Source organism: Taudactylus pleione, unplaced genomic scaffold (assembly GCF_031769625.1).
Source record: "Taudactylus pleione unplaced genomic scaffold, aTauple2 ptg000174l, whole genome shotgun sequence".
NCBI lineage: Eukaryota > Metazoa > Chordata > Amphibia > Anura > Myobatrachidae > Taudactylus > Taudactylus pleione.
The window spans coordinates 85007-101646 of record NW_028284576.1 but is presented as its reverse complement, the minus strand read 5'-3'; the positions used below and the strand labels follow the sequence as shown (position 1 = coordinate 101646).

At 46.6% G+C, this 16640-nt stretch overlaps 1 long non-coding RNA gene across 1 annotated transcript in view; it reads left to right on the top strand.

Moving 5' to 3' along the window:
• The window catches only part of LOC148520543 (uncharacterized), a 75229-nt gene that overhangs the window by 58121 nt on the left and 468 nt on the right, over window positions 1–16640 (top strand). The window lies entirely within an intron of this gene.

Here is a 16640-nt window from a genome sequence, read left to right as displayed (position 1 = left end):
TCCACATGGCACAATGTAAACCTGTTAGTTATAGTAATTTGCCTGGTACATGAATGACTGAGCGGCTGTATTTCTGTTTTCATTCTGCTCTCTAACGCCATCATGAGGATTACCTTGGGGAATCGGTGTTAAATGAATTTTTTGCTTCTGCAATATAAATTAGATTCTGTCTGACTGCTATTCATATCATCGTATTAATATAGTCCGTAGTACTTGCGCCCATTCCTACGCGGTGGGTGAGGGCACACTAATTGATGCCCTCTTCAGCTTCCTAAAAGTAATCAGTTCATTAAGGTGTCACATCATTTCTCCCCTTTACATCCAGTGATCGGGTAAGTGAAAGAGTTGTCAGAATCTGCCACAGTTGTTATCCGGTGTCTACATAGTTACACGTACAAAAAGTGATAGAGGAAATATCGTGGCAGAAATATTGTACTGTTAAATAATCAAAATGAACCTCATGAGATAAAAAAAAAAGATCTCTCCAGCAATCTCTTTTTTTTTCCCATCACATCGTATTCCACAATATTCCATGAAATAATTTTATTCCTCATGCAGGGCTCTAGTCAGTAAGAGTGATGATGTTGCCCTGAATATGAATTGTCACGATTTCTTATCAATTACTAAATTTTATGACTGCTATATAGCATTTTTGTATGCAGGGGCAGCGGTTGCGTCAGCACGCTGTCCCTGCGATGTTACAGATGTCATTGTTTTCGGTATTCAGAAAACAAAACCTTCTGTTTCTTCTTCTGCACATGCTCAGTCAAGCGCTTCCGAACAATCTCCGTCCCTGCAGTGTGATGACCTCCAAGTCCAACTCCAGCCTGTCAAAACTGTCTAAATTGATTGACATGCTTTATATTAGTCTGTATACATTTATGTGCTTTTTTATATTTAAAATGTATATATAAATTGTATATATAAAAGCGGATAAATATAAATGTATACAGCAGGGCCGAAACTAGGATTTTTGTCACCAGGGGCAAGACAGTAATTTGGCGCCCCCCATGTAATTCCCCCTGCAGTAGTGCCCATATTGTAATGCCCCATAGTAATGCCCATATGTTAATACCCCCATAGTAATGCCCCTGTAGTGCCCATGCTCCCATATTAATGCCCCTGTAGTGCCCATGCTTTCATAGTAATGCCCCTGTAGTGCCCATGCTCTCATAGTAATGCCCCTGTATTGCCCATGCCCCATAGTAATATCCCTGTAGTGCCCTTACAGTAATGCCCCTGTAGTGCTCATGCCCCCACAGTAATGCCCCTGTGGTAATGCCCCTGTAGTGCCCATGCCCCAATAGTAATGCCCCTGTAGTGCTCATGCCCCATTAGTAATGCCCCTTATTGCCTATGCCCCCATAGTAATGCCCCTGTGGTAATGCCCCTGCCCCCATAGTAATGCCCCTGTGGTAATGCCCCTGCCCCCATAATAATGCCCCTGTAGTGCAGCTTATTAAAAAAAAAAATACTTACCTTGAACCCCGCTCCTGCATCCAGCGTCGCGTCCGGTCCGCCGGCTGCTCCTTGGAACTATGGGGGAGATGTCATGACGTCTCCCCCATAGTGCCCGTGGGGAGAGCCGGAAGCTGGAGTTCGGGAGAGAACTCCGGCTCCGGCTACACCGCGTCGCTGCAGAGAAGGAGCCGGGCGCCCGCTGGTAATAAATATTACCAGCGGACGTCCGGCTTGGAGCCTCTCTGCAGCGCCGGGCTGGAGGTCACTGGCACCAGGTACAGCGGCTCACCCGATGCACGTGCACCTCCAGCCCCCCCCTAGTTGCGGCCCTGTATACAGACTAATATAAAGCCTGTGTACACATTTCAATCAATTTAGACAGTTTTGGGAAGCTGGAGCAGGTAACCACAAAGCAGGGACGGAGACTGGGGTGGAGCTTCAAGATCCTGCAGGGACTTATGGGAAAAGTTCCCTCTGTACCTGCAGTCTTTCGGGATTTGCTGAATAGCAAAAAAAGGTTAAAGGACTGTATAGAGCAGGGGTTCCCAACCATGGTCCTCAAGACACACTAACAGTCCAGGTTTTAGGGATAGCCATGCTTGAGCACAAGTGACTTAATTAGTACCTCAGTTACTTTGATTTAACCATCTGTGCACAATCATGGATATCACTAAAACCAGGACTGTTAGTGTGCCTTGAGGACCGAGGTTGGGAATCACTGGTATAGAGCAATGGCAGATCCCTTCAGTGCGTTAATATGCCATATGGGAATTAATAGAGAAGATAATTGCGTTATCGTCTCCATTTTCTCATTTCTGTATAGAGGAAATAATAAAAAAATGCAGAATCAATCGTTTCCACATTTTTAAGTAATAAATATAATTGCTGAATGTGAACACTGGGCCTGATTCAGAGCCGGACGCTATTTGTGGACGGTCGTTCAGAAAAAGAGGCCGGATATTTAAATTGAGCGCTCGCTCTTTGCGGTCTGTTGACGCCTCTATGTCTGAACGAGCGAACGAAACATGTGCTCGCTATTTTGTAAAGACGCCCCCTGGCCGCTCGCGTCATACGTCATCTCCGCTATTTATTAGATTAATCGAGTACATCGAAAGGCGTATGAACTGCTCGCTATTCTTGTGGTAGGATTTTCCTACAGCAATCATGCGAGCAGTTCAGGCTAAAAGACAACCAACTGACGTGGTCAATGACGCTGCTTTGTTAATTATGCACACCCTTAAAACGCCCGTTTTGAACGTTTGGCACGCCTGCATTCAAGTTTCCCCGTTTTCAAGCACCTTCCCCTGTTACCACCCACAAACGCCTCATCCTCTCACTCAAATTAGCAGGCCCTCGCTGTTTTGCGAGCACACGATTTCCGACCGCACTGACTTGTTGGCGCATGCGCATTACAACCCATACGCATGCGCAGATGTGCGAACATCGCTCGGAGCAAACGAGCGGCCGCTTACGAGCGGCTCTGAATCAGGCCCAGAGCCCATGGAAATGGCAGTGTAAATTTTCACATTGATATTGGAAGTGTTCACTATTGGTACTTAAAGGCATTGTCCATTTTTGGATGTCCCCTATTATAATAATTTAGTTGGCTGAAAAAAAATTACTGAAAACAGGGGTTTCCCTTTAACCCTTCCATAACCTCCTGGAGCACAGATCTTGGCTATAAACAGCACTCGGCTGACAACAGTCAATTAACCTGTTACACATTGTGGATGGAACAGGACTGGGATTTCCAGATGGGACATACAGTACGTGGCAGCGAAAATTCCATTTGGATCACTTACAGCGTGAATGTTTTATGAACATTTTTCTAATCTCTAACGAAAACACAAGATCTGTCTCTGCCACTATAAGGCAGTAACAACTGCGTTATACAACAAAGCTGATTTTATAGCCCAGAGATCTATGTCGGTGCCATGTAGGAATGATTCCTCCTTGCAATCTTGATAATATAATGGGGCCCCATTCCCAGATATTTCTCTGATTTGTTTCCCTTCAGTTCAAAAAACTGAGATAGTGAATGTGTTGTTTATAGCCGTAATACCTCTGTCTCCTTTTATAAGAGTAATTGTTTATCAAACAATAAATGAAAGGCATTGATTTTTCTTGCGAACCATTTGCTATATTGACCCAGCATCTCGTTTTATTGGAAGAAAGGTGTAAAAGTCATTGTTTACATTTTGGTTCAGGCGAATGTTTTATGTATAGGCTTATTCTGGGCATCTATATCCTTGGGACATAGATTTACTTTCTGCAAATCTGCACATTTTATTAAACAAAAAACAAAAAAATGCCTGCTTTTACTGTGATATGTTTGCAAATATAACATTATATTCACACACACACACAAGTACAATGTAGATATATATATATATATATATATATATATATATATATACACAGTATATTTATATATATATATATATATATATATATATATATACAAAACCACTACAAAGGTTGTCAAGAGGAGATATAGATGCAGGTGTGCCAAGAAAGGAAGGGGAGTGGGTACTAATTACCAGGGCCCGGGCTTGCTTGAGGAGTCTTGCGGGGGCCCGGGTCTGACACCAGCCCCCTCCTCCCTGTCAGCTGACCAGCCCAGCACACGCTGCTGTGTGCTGGGCTGCAAAGGGAGACTGTTTGCTGCTGCAGCAGCAGTCTCCTCTGCCTGTAAGGGCGAGTGATCATCCTGATCGCGCCACCCCTGGATATGCACTGGGCTGAGGGGCTCACAGCGCCCCACTACCCAGCGCGCAGCCTCCTGCGATTAGGCAATGCCCCCTTCACCCGGGTCCGGACCGGCTCTTGGCAGCCCTGTATATATGCCCCAGGATTTTAGCTGCTGTCTGATTAGCAGCCTTGATTACCAGACCATCTGTGAGAGGCTGATAAAGCGTGTCAGTCTGTTTAATGAGTCTCTCACTGCCTGGAAACCAGGCCTGTTGAAGGAGTGACTGTAAGTGCTGTGCAAAAGTCTTCTGTTTCGTGAGAGTGAATCATTCCAAAATGATTTCCTCTCACCACTTTGAGAAAGGGAATAATTTTGTTTTGCTAGAGCCGAATAGGCCGGGAATTAATTTTCTGTTTTATTTTAGTAGCAATGTATGAGCCAAAGGCCGAGTGCGTTAAACCCACATATATATATATATATATATATATATATATGTATATATATATATATATATATATATATATATGGGGGGACTGTATTTTGCATAACGATCCACACTTGGGGTGCTTATCACCAGGCTCCAACACATCCCACCCCCACACAAACTTTTAGGCTCAGTGAGTGTTTTTCTGCTATCTTCTGTAATATTGTTTATTATCTTTTCACTGCCAATAATGTAGATTTTATGTCATGGTCTGTCACATATTTCGGGGGCACCCGGGTGACTTGTATATATAAAAACAGTAAATTGACCTAGAATTATAAAATGTGTAATTGTATCAATTCTGACCAAAGTTACTCTTCATAGCAGTAAGTAAAAATACACCCGTTATTGAAAAACAGAAAAAACATAACAAATTCAGAACATATACAAATTGAAGTAAGTGTAAAGCTGACCTTATCGCAGTTGAATACATTGAGGATGAAGGGGCTCATTCAGCACGCTAGCTAGATGAGTTTGTTCGCACCCAGCGTATGCAAATCCAGCGCACACCCAGCAAGGCAGGCGATCGTACGGCAAGGCATTAGCACGCCCACTATGTCTCGGCGTGCGATAACTTTGTGTAGGCAGACGTCGAACAGCCTGTCTTAAAACGCCCACTTGCGCATGTTATCTTCTGGAAGTGTATGTTACCATCGGTACATCGAGGACCATCGGATGCGATCGCAGCACTTGATGTTGACTATACCCTGCCGCAAGCACTGAGATCACTTCAGTGTAAAATACAACCAGGTGACGTGTACAATCAAGCTGCCTGTTAATTATGCACGCCTCTGAAACCGCATTAAGACACTCAGGGGCTGATTCAGACCCGCTCGCGAGCGCAGGATGCTCGCAAGCAGGTCGATGGTGCCGAATTGCGCATGCGCACGATGGAGGGAGCTCTGTCGTGCGCATGCGCGAGACCCGAATAACGATGGCCAAGCCGTCGTTATGGGTCTCGCACCAAAGGGGGCGTGCCGGGGGCATGGCTGCCAGACGGAGGCGTTCCCATGGGAACGCCTACCGTCTGAGTCAAGCCCCACTGACATCAGTAGTGATGTCAGTGGGAGTGATTTTGGCTCTGATAGAGCCAAAATCACTCCAGGGCTTGCGGTCACTGAGTCCCTACCGCAGGGTCTCGTCGCAAGCCCGATGGTTCGCGATGGTCTTGACCATCGCGACCATCATTATGGACGCTCGCTATAGCTGTGGGTGGTAATCCACAGCTATGCGAGCGTCCATGAGGCCGCTCCAAGTTGAGGGAGGAGGGCCCTGATTCAGAGCAAGCGCTCTGGTCAGAGCCTTTGGCTCTGAATCAGGCCCTCAGGCACGCCTGCGTTCACACCTCCACTCCCCCGTTTATAGTGGCCAGCCCCGGTCACCACCCACAAACGGCTTCTCCTGTCACTCACTCTGCTGGGCAGTCTATGCACAACGAGCAAACACTTCCCGAGCGTTCGCACTGGTTCGCACACGCGCACTGCAATGCATGCGCAGAATGCGATCATCGGCCAGCTACGAGCAAACGCTTCTTAGCATCCAGATCTGAATCAGGTCCACAGCGCGATAAACTAGCCACACAATGGGAAGAATAAAATTAACGGGAGCTCATGGGAGATCACTGAGTTATCACTGCTTAGCAAATACACCCCATAATCACAAAGAAAAGGGAACGATGATCACTAATCGCTGTAAGAAAAAGAGAGCCATTACAATTTAGCACCTGACATGGATCAGAGCTGCGGCCAACGTTTCAGTCCCCAATCAGGACCAAAGCCATTAAATGTGAGCAGGCATTAGGAGAACAGGTCCATGGGAAAAATGACCAGAAAGGAGGCTCCTCAAAGAATGACATCATTATATTCAGAGGTGGACGCCAGAAAAGCATGGAGGGCAATTGGCCAATGTTTTCCTTCTGCACTGCATTTGCGCCCTACTGGTTACCACACAGAGATGGAGATCGAAATTGCATGGAGATCCATGCAATATAATGGGCATTTGTGGGTGGTAACTGGGGAAGGAGGGTTCGGCTAACCAGATGCATGTGTTGGTGTCTGCCGTCGCATCTAAAGACACAATTGCACAATTGCACTGACATTGGCGGCTGTTGTCTGTAGTACATTCTGCGCTTGTCACAGGCAGGTGCAATTTCCAATGGTGCACCGATAGTTCATGTTTCTACACACATTGGTGTATTTGCACCACAGCACAGGCGTAACTAGGTATTTGAAGGCCCCATAGCAAAAGTGTGTAAGGGCCTCTATGTACCCCCAATGGTGAAAAATGTATATAACACATCAGTGTGTGCGGGGCCCCGCACCGCACACCCTGCACCCATATTATTTGGTCCCACGCCGGGTGTCAGCGCTACTCAGAACACCGGACAATGGCCGCCATGGCCATTATTCCAACGTACTGCACATGTGCAGTAGTCTCCGGGCACACTCTAGTGCCCGGAGTCTACTAGGGCTCCGGTGGCTGGCCAGCCGCGTCAGTCGGCTGCCGGCCACCGGGTAGAGAGGAGGGGTCCCTGCACAGGGAGTGCATGTGGGCCCCCTCCTCTCTTAAGACGCCCATGTAACACATGTAACTTTGACAAGGAAGATGGGGCCCATAACAGGTACACCCCTTCGAACCTATGGTAGTTACGCCCATGCACCGCAGCCACGGGTGTCTCAATAGAACACCCATCGGCCACAGTATTACCATAAAGACACAGTACCGGCTTCACCAAATGACGTAGCGGCTACCGCAACTTTAATGTTTGAATGTGAAATACACTATGGTAATAACATGGGCAAAATAACAGCTGTAAAAGACAGACAGAAATTCTGAACATAGCTCTGGAATTACTATATATATATATACAGTATATTCTGTTTCTGTAGTATAAAAAATACAATACAATTGTTTATACATACTGAGGACAGCAGGTGAACGCATTTGCAGAAGCTCTTTGCAAACTGAGAATCCTGTGTCAGCCAGTCACTAGGACCTGCTGTATTTTATAATTTTCATAATGGCCATTGTAAATATGTTTGATTTAACCTTTAACCTTCCGAAGAGACACCGGGGAGCTGGCATTTTATAAACTCTTCTAGGCGCACCTTACACATATCCCCTGCTATCCCAATGCATCATGTTTTACAAAGTGAATCAACACCGACTCTCATAAGTCAAATAGAATTAGTCACTGAGTGAATTCCACAGTGATGCGGAATCAGGGATGAATATTTTATGCGCTGCACGATGTTGTTTCCATCTCTGGTGCTGACTATGGACTATTGTGTCATTCAGGAGCAAAGGTAGGATTTTGGAGAAGGGTATTCCAATACGTAAAATATATAGTATTTGAATTTACGCAAAGATTCAACACAAAATGTTTGTGACATAACACATCAAAATATTCACACGTAACTACTATATACTGTATACAGTAGGCACGTGGGGCACATACCTAGGGGCACCACAGCACCAGAGTGAAGTTTTACCGCTATCCTGATGGGGCCGGGAGATCTTTCGCTTTTTTTTTATATTGCCACCATAACTTAGGCCCTCATTCAGAGCCGTACGCTCTGAGCAGAGCGCACGCTCTGAATGAGGGCCGGGCTCCATTTTCATGGAGCGTCCTCCTGGACGCTCGTATAGCTGTGGGTCACCACCCACAGGCTATACGAGCGTGCTTTGTGATGGCCGTGATGGTCGAGACCATCGCGACCATCGAAATTGCGAGCCGGAGCCTGCGGTTGAGGTTTTCAACCGCAAGCTCCTGAGTGATTTTGGCTCTATCAGAGCCAAAATCACTCCCACTGACATCACTAGTGATGTCAGTGGGCCGGCTTCTGACGGGAGGCGTTCCCATGGGAACGCCCCCATCAGGGAGGCACGCCCCCGGCACGCCCACCAAAGGGGGCGTGCTGTCAATCAACATTGACAGCACGCCCCCTTTGATCGGACACAACGAGCGAAGGACTTTCCTTCGCTCGTCGCGTCTGGCGCATGCGCACGACGGAGCTCCCTCCGTCGTGCGCATGCTCAGTCCCTAACATCGACCCACTTGCGAGCGGACAGCCGCTCGCGAGTGGGTCTGAATCAGGCCCTTCGTTTTATAAGTTTGCAACTAGAGGGGAAGGGGCTCAGCTGGAGAATTGTGATGTGAGAGTTGTGAGGGGGGCGGGGTGAAGTTGCGACTTCTTTGGCAGTACGGAGGCAACAGGAGTGTCCCCAACATAAAGGCGGCAGGGCCTGCAGCGACCTACCTGTTACTGCTGCTGAACTGCCCACGGAACTCTTCAACTTATAAGCTTTTCAAAGACGGAGGAATTCCGGAAATCCTACACATATAGGACCTGATTCAGAGTCGGTCGTTGCAGCCGCACGGTCGTACGGGAAAAGGGGCCGGATATGAAAATGATGCACTCGCAAGTTGCGTCCCTAAGATCGGATCGGTAACTGGCCGACCAAGGGGAGGAAGCGGCCGGAAGACAAAAAAATACGCCCCCTTCTCGTATGCTTTACACATCATCTCCGGCATATAAGGATTAATCGAGACCATAGGGAACCATCGGAACTGGTCGTAGAGCTTAAGGTTGACCATACCCTCTCCTATGCTCTACGATCATGTCAGTGTAAAAACCTCCCATGTCACGTGTGCTATGACGCTACTTTGTTAATTATGCACTCCCATAAAACGCCGTTCGCATAATTAGGCACGCCTGCGTTCGGATCTCCACTCCCCCGTTTTCAAGCACCTTCCCCTGTTACCACCCACAAACGCCTCCATCTGTCACTCAAACTACCGACCTGGCTGTGTTCAAGGAGAGAGAAATTTCTGATCGTGGCGGCTAGTTTGCGCACGCGCATTGCGAACTTTACGCATGCGCAGTTTAGCGAACATCGGTGGCGTACGACCGTGCGGCCGCTATGACCGACTCTGAATGAGGTCCATTGTCCCCAGCTTCCTACATTTATAAGTGGAGCTGATAACTCTTTATTTCCAAACTATAATTTGTTTGTAAACTAAAGGTCTTTAGTACATCTAAATAACTGATGTTTTGACTGGTATGTTTGTTGCCTGAAGATTTATTTTTTGGGGGGGGGGTGCATTTTCCAACATATCTATTAGTTAGAGATGTGCAGTTCAATTCTCCAGACATCCGAATCCACCCGCATTTCGTGAATCCAGACAGATCCGAGTCGCGGTTCTAAACTCCCGAGGGGATTCGGGCAGATCCAAGTCATGGTTCTGATCTTCCCGCAGTTCGGAATTCGGATTTTAAATCTGAATTAGGGTTTTCGATTGTAAAAGTTATATAATTTAAAACCTTTTTATCTTTAAAAAACAAAACCTAGATCCAAAACGATGAATCCAGATCCAAAATCAAAATCAAAACACGGGGGTCAGCGCATATCTCTACTAATAGTACAGTATAACATAACATTCAGTACAGTATAATGGAGGCGTTCATTAGTAATACAGTACTCTGGTCCTGATTCAGAGCCGCTCGTAAGCGGCCGCTCGTTCGTTGGCGCATGCGTATGGGTTGTAATGCGCATGCGCCAACCAGTCAGTGCGGTCGGAAATCGTGTGCTCACAAAATAACGAATGTCTGCTAATTTGAGTGACAGGATGAGGCGTTTGTGGGTGGTAACAGGGGAAGGTGCTTGAAAACGGGGAACGGAGATCCGAACGCAGGCGTGCCAAACGGTCAAAACGGGCGTTTTAAGGGTGTGCATAATTAACAAAGCAGCGTCATCGACCACGTCACTTGGTTGTCTTTTAGCCTGAACTGCTCGCATGATTGCGGTAGGAAAATGCTACCACAAGCACTGCGAGCAGTTCATACGCCTTTCGATGTACTCGATTAATCTAATAAATAGCGGAGATGACGTATGATGCGAGCGGCCAGGGGGCGTCTTTACAAAATAGCGAGCGCATGTTTCGTTCGCTCGTTCAGACATAGAGGCGTCTACAGACCGCAAAGAGCGAGCGCTCAATTTAAATAGCCAGCCCCTTTTTCAGAACGAGCGTCCGCAAATAGCGTCCGGCTCTGAATCAGGCCCTCTATTCTATGGGGAAAGGGGGGTGGAGGGCATCCGATGATGTTGGATGTTCTGCCGAGGGGCTGCCTGACCCCTAAATCCACCCCTAACTACATAATTAATATGCACAAAACAATAGTAAATTTCAATCTTAACCAAGCACAGTCTACAAAGTTCACTAAAAAAATAATATATGGTATAAACTGAGAGTCTCACCACCAAAAAGCCCTACAGTGCCCTGTTGTATGCCCGTAAGAACACTATACCACTACCATTGTACACTAGACAACCAGTGCTACAACCCACTGGTGTCGGAACCGTGACCACATCCGGAAACTTGCCTACTTTTGTAAAAGCTTTTCAGGGAGATTGTGAGAGCAGCACCTATGAGCATGGCGGTAAAGTGGGCGTGTCCTGCTACATCTGAGGGGCGTGTCATAAACCTGACTTACATCCAAATGTAAATGAGCCCCAAAGGAGTTAGTAAGATCTATTTGTTGATGAAAACACACTGATACATTACTTTTCAGGGCTTGCTCATGTATTGTGTTTTACAAGGGGTGCCCGATAAGTGGCAAACCTTATATGAAAATGTATATAGCCACAGGGATCATTGTGCCTTATAACTAATGCAGGGAAATGGCACTGATTATACCATTTGAATGTTTATATCTTTGGTTTCTTTTTTCCCCCAAGTATGTAACAGCTTCATAATGGGGGTAAGGTGCAAGCAGGGAGATTACTAGACTCTTCAGGGAGTCCGGGAGAATGGTACTATTTCAGGGGGTCTACCTGACAATCAGGGAGAGTTGGCAAGTATGACGCCTGGTGCACTATAACTCCCAGCAATATCCAGAGCTCCAGGCTGCCACAAATAGTGTATTAAATCTACTGCTGTCACACCTGTGTAATTCCCTGGGTCACATGCATCCTGTTGTTCTACCTGATATATAATAAATCTAAGAACTGGTTAAGCCTCATCCGTGTGGTCTAACCGCCACCAGCACCAACTACTGCATTATACATCTAATCAACATCAATCACACGCTGCCCTGTTATATAATACTTTGGTGTAGCAATTCATCTGGAGAACTACTGCTCCCAGCAAATTCAGCATGTTCAACACTATCACCTGGTGTCACCACCGTCTCTGCTTATAGTTTTGCTACAGAACAATTGACATTACAGAAAGGGAAAGAGTGGACTTTGGGGGTCATTCAGACCCACTCGCAAGCGGCAGTACGCTCGCAAGTGGGTCGATGTTCCCCACTGCGCATGCGCACGACGGAGGGAGCTCCGTCGTGCGCATGCGCGAGACCCGGCGAGCGACGGGGAATCCGTCGCTCGGGGTCTCACACCAAAGGGGGAGTGCTGTCGATGGTGACTGACAGCACGCCCCCTTTGGTGGGCGTGCCAGGGGCGTGCCTGCCAGACAGAGGCGTTCCCATGGGAACGCCTACCGTCTGAAGCCGGCCCCACTGACATCACTAGTGATGTCAGTGGGAGTGATTTTGGCTCTGATAGAGCCAAAATCACTCCAGGGCTTGTGGCTGGGAAACCCTACAGCAGGCTTTCTGTCGCAAGTCCGATGGTCGCGATGGTCAAGACCATCGCGACCATCTTTTTGGACGCTCGTATATGCTGTGGGTGGTGACCCACAGCTATACGAGCGTCCAGGAGGACGCTCCATTTTAATGGAGGAGGGCCCTGATTCAGAGCGAGCGCTCTGGTCAGAGCGTCCGGCTCTGAATCAGGGCCTTTGGTTCAAAATATGGAAAATAACTAAAGTGTTCACCAATTCTGCGGGTCTGATAAAGACGGCACAAAATAAAACTAATGTTAAATGAATGCACAGCAATTCCTAGCACTGTTTCTTCATAATATGTTTTTGTAATGAGACCTGTTTTCTTGTAACAAGTTTCCAAACTGAGTTTTATTTATTTTTCTTGTTTACCCAGATAATCCGGCTTCCTCTCTGAGTTGCTGCTGAGCCTTATGTCAATAGTGATGTTGGTTGTACAGATGCTTTGAAAATTTGAGGACATGACAAAATGTTACGGTCGTAATTAGTATCGGCATCTGTTTCGTGCTTCATGCCTCGCGCTCATTCCCACCCTATTGTGCCTTGTGCCAACTACTGAAAATGTGATAAATGAATCTCTGCTCTATTTAAAATTAGTCATTAACTGCAAAAATGCATAAGGATGCAAACTAGCTTCAACTTTTAACGATGTTATTAAGAAGCATTCACCCGAAATCCTTGATCCACTAGTTCATTTTCTCCTATTTTTGTTTTTGAAATCGAAACATTTGCTGACAAAGAAAAGATGAGATGGAAAAGTTTGACACTGACATGTTATCAGCATGTGGGCATTTTCCAGGACACCCAGTGTCTGTTACCTCTGTTTGAGGTCTTGCAAATGTTGAGCCGAGGAAGACTGATCTTAATTTGATTGAGGTGTGTTCAGTCAGCCTGATGTATTCGGACGCAGGAGAGGGCACCGGAGGTTGAGCTTTTTGGTGTAAGATGCTCTTTTGCGTTCCAGAAAGTTGTGGAGCAGTCTGCTTAGTGTTGCTGTTGACAAATGAGGGAATTGACAGTTTTTGTCAAGTCTGAATGGAGAAGCCGTTAGTCTGTTGAACGGCTGAAAAACAACTGTCAAAGCGATTTAAACGCATTATGATAAAAATGAAAACAAAATCAGGTGACATACACAAGAACATTTGGGTTGTCTGCCGTGAAAGCTAATTAGGAAATAGGAGATGGGCCCAACGTTTGCAATTAGACTGTGAACACAGGTTTTCATTGTGGGCAACAGAATACAGTAAATCCTTTTATTTAATTATTGACCTTCTTTAGTTTATGGTTTCGGAACATGCAGGATGCACATTGATGAAACCCAGGTCACAAAATAACCTGAATCCCAGCACTGAGCACAGATGTATCCCTTTCCACTGCCCTACTATACATGGGATAATCAAGAGTAATAACCATTAATAGCCATTAGGATTGCTAATATCTCATACTCATTGCCACCCTGAACCCCTTAGTTGACCCCCAACACCGCCTTCTGCAGACACCATTGTGCTGCAGATTCTGCCCCACCGCCTTGTGCCACAGTGAAAGTAAAGACTAATCAAAAGACACCAGGGTATAGAAGGTGTCTAAAACTTTGAGGGTGGGATGTCTCATGTATGCCCCTGTTTGGATGCATACTGGCATATTTTAACAATGGTACATCGGTCTCCTTACCTGCTGGGACAGTTCTTCTGATATAGAATGAAAACTTGACTTCCAGGTTTATGACCCAGAAGTTCTAATGTGCATGTATGACCATCTTGGTAAAAAAAACCCATAGGCTTCTATAGCCAGGGGTGCCGAGAGGGGGTAGAGCAGGTACAAATTACCCGGGCTGGCCTTGCTGGAGGAGCCCAGCACCACTCCCCCCCCTCTTACATCACAGCAGCCCAGCACACACTGCTGTGTGCTGGACTGCACTGGGAGACTGCTCGCAGCTGCTAAGAAGCAGCCACAGCAGTCTCCTATGCCTGTGGGGGGAGCAATCAAGCTGATTGTGCCCCCCACTGGTTATGCACTGGACTGAGGGGGCTCGCTGCGCCCCCCTCGCCAGTGCACAGCGCCGGAAGCGGCACTGCAAAACCTTTCTTTTTACCTAAAGGGGCGTGGTCATGCCTCCCGCGATTAGGCCATGCCCCCTTTTTACTGGGGCAGGGCTCTCGGCGGGCCGGTCTATAGCCAACACCATCTATTGATGGCATTGCCTATCGGGCACAATTTGGCGGCATATAGGCACATCTCAGCCATATAGAATTCTCCGGGATTTATATGTACTGCAGTAAACCTCAGGAAACTGTAGTTTTTGGAAGTTTTTTTAGGCTTTGATACATCCCACCCTGAGTGAGAGACGTAGGGGGAGATTTATCAAGCCTTCTAAAGCTGATTCCAGCTAATAGTTTCTAGACTGTATTAGACCAATACAAGATTGGTTGCTATGAGCAACACTTTCACTTGTCCTCTTTAGTAGGTTTAGAAGGTCTAACCTATGTCTCTCAATCAGAGTTTAAAATGCCTCCCATACCCTGGTGCCCAAGGTGACCAATTAGGATTGCCGAGCGCTAGCGCCAATACTTACCATGCTCTCACTATTTGGGTAATCCTACTGGACCGTCTATCTCTGGATCACTGCATTAATCTGATCGGGCTGACAACATATCTTTATCAGAATGAGTATGTAATGCCGGCTGTCCAGATGCCTCCGGTCACAATACCAACAGCGGCATCCCAATGATTGATATCCCTACAGTTAAGTATACTTACCCTCCCCCCTTCTCCCTCTAACCCTCCCTTCTTGTAGCCTAACCCTCCCGACCCTGCACCCTAACCCTCCCCGTTAGTTCCTAAACCTAAGTCTCCCCCCTTCATGCCTAACCCTCCTCTCTTAGTGCCTAACCCTAACCCCTCTAGTGATGCCTGACCCTAATCTTCTCCCTTAGGAGTGCCTAACCCTAACCTCCCCTCCAAAAAACCTAACGCTAACCCCACTAACTGACCTAAACCTAACTCTCCACCCCACGGCTTACCTTCATTCGGGCATGCGTCCTCCTGGATTCCGGCATCGAGATTAAGATAGGCGTTGGTATTTTGATACTTATCTTAACTCCCTAGTAGGAATTCCAGCATTGGTATAGAGACCGGCGGCCGCAACATCCCTCTTTATCCACCATTGAATTAATTGGATCTGTGTTTACTATTTATTGATATTTTCTATTGCTATTTTACTTATTATTCCTTATTTTTATAATAATAGTAGTATAGATTTTTTTTTTACATTTGTACTATTATCCAAGAGAGAATTGAACAAGAGAAGGAGGCATGTCGAGAGCGCAAATCTATCCAGGCATGTCACCGACCCTTAGTAGTGCTACACGGCCACTATTCTGTCCATGGGTAAGCACATTTACAGTGGGGTTGTCTAATCTAACTGATGTCAATCTAAGCTTCAAAATCTTACCAGCTGCATAAAATACTCTCGGGGAAGGGGGCAAGTCAAACTGGAGCAGATAAATTATTAAACATCTCTCAATAAGACAAAGTTCATAGTTCTACTTATTTATAGAAAAAGGTTTATGAAAACTGTCACACAGTCTTTAGCTCATTCGGGATATTTGCTTAGACACAAAAAGGCAACTAAAGTACTTAGGAGCCTATTTATGTAAATGAGAAAAACCCTTTCTCCTGCATTTTCCCCAGAGAAAGGACTTTGGTCACCTTCTTCAAACTAACCAGTAAAATCAGGGGGTTCTCTGGGGCCCACCTATTTAGGGACACTTTCCAAAGTCACTATAGACCACAATGGACATGTCGACTTAACTCTGGGTCTTCATCGTGGCTCCAAAAGGAGCCATGAATTAGTTAATTCCAGCAGTACTGAAATCAGTATCGCTTCCATAAGCTGCACTATGGTGCATTTTTTAGCTCCTATGTTACATAAATTGACCCCTGAGTGTCAGAAATTGTACCCCATAAAAGAGATATTTCGTGTTTACTGGAATTGGTATGTAATGCCGGCGGCAGTTTAGCCGCCGGTTCAAATACCGACAGCGACAGCCTGGTGGGTTGAAATCCAGACAGCTAAAGGTAAGTACCCTAACCCTCTCCTTTCCCCCCTAACCCTCCCTTAGGGGTGCCTAACCCTAACCTCCCCCCTAGTGCCTAACCGTAACCTCCCCTGTTAGTGCCTAAACCTAACCTCCCCTCCCCGCACCCTAAACCTAACCTTTTGGGGGAGCCTAAACATAACCCCCCCTAGTAGTGCCTAAGCCTAACCACCCCTTTCCCTACCCTAACCCTCCAGGGGGGTGCCTAACCCAAAGTTCCCCGGGATCCCTAAATCTAACCTACCCCCTCCGCGCGCACAGCTAGATTCTAAGACACCTGGC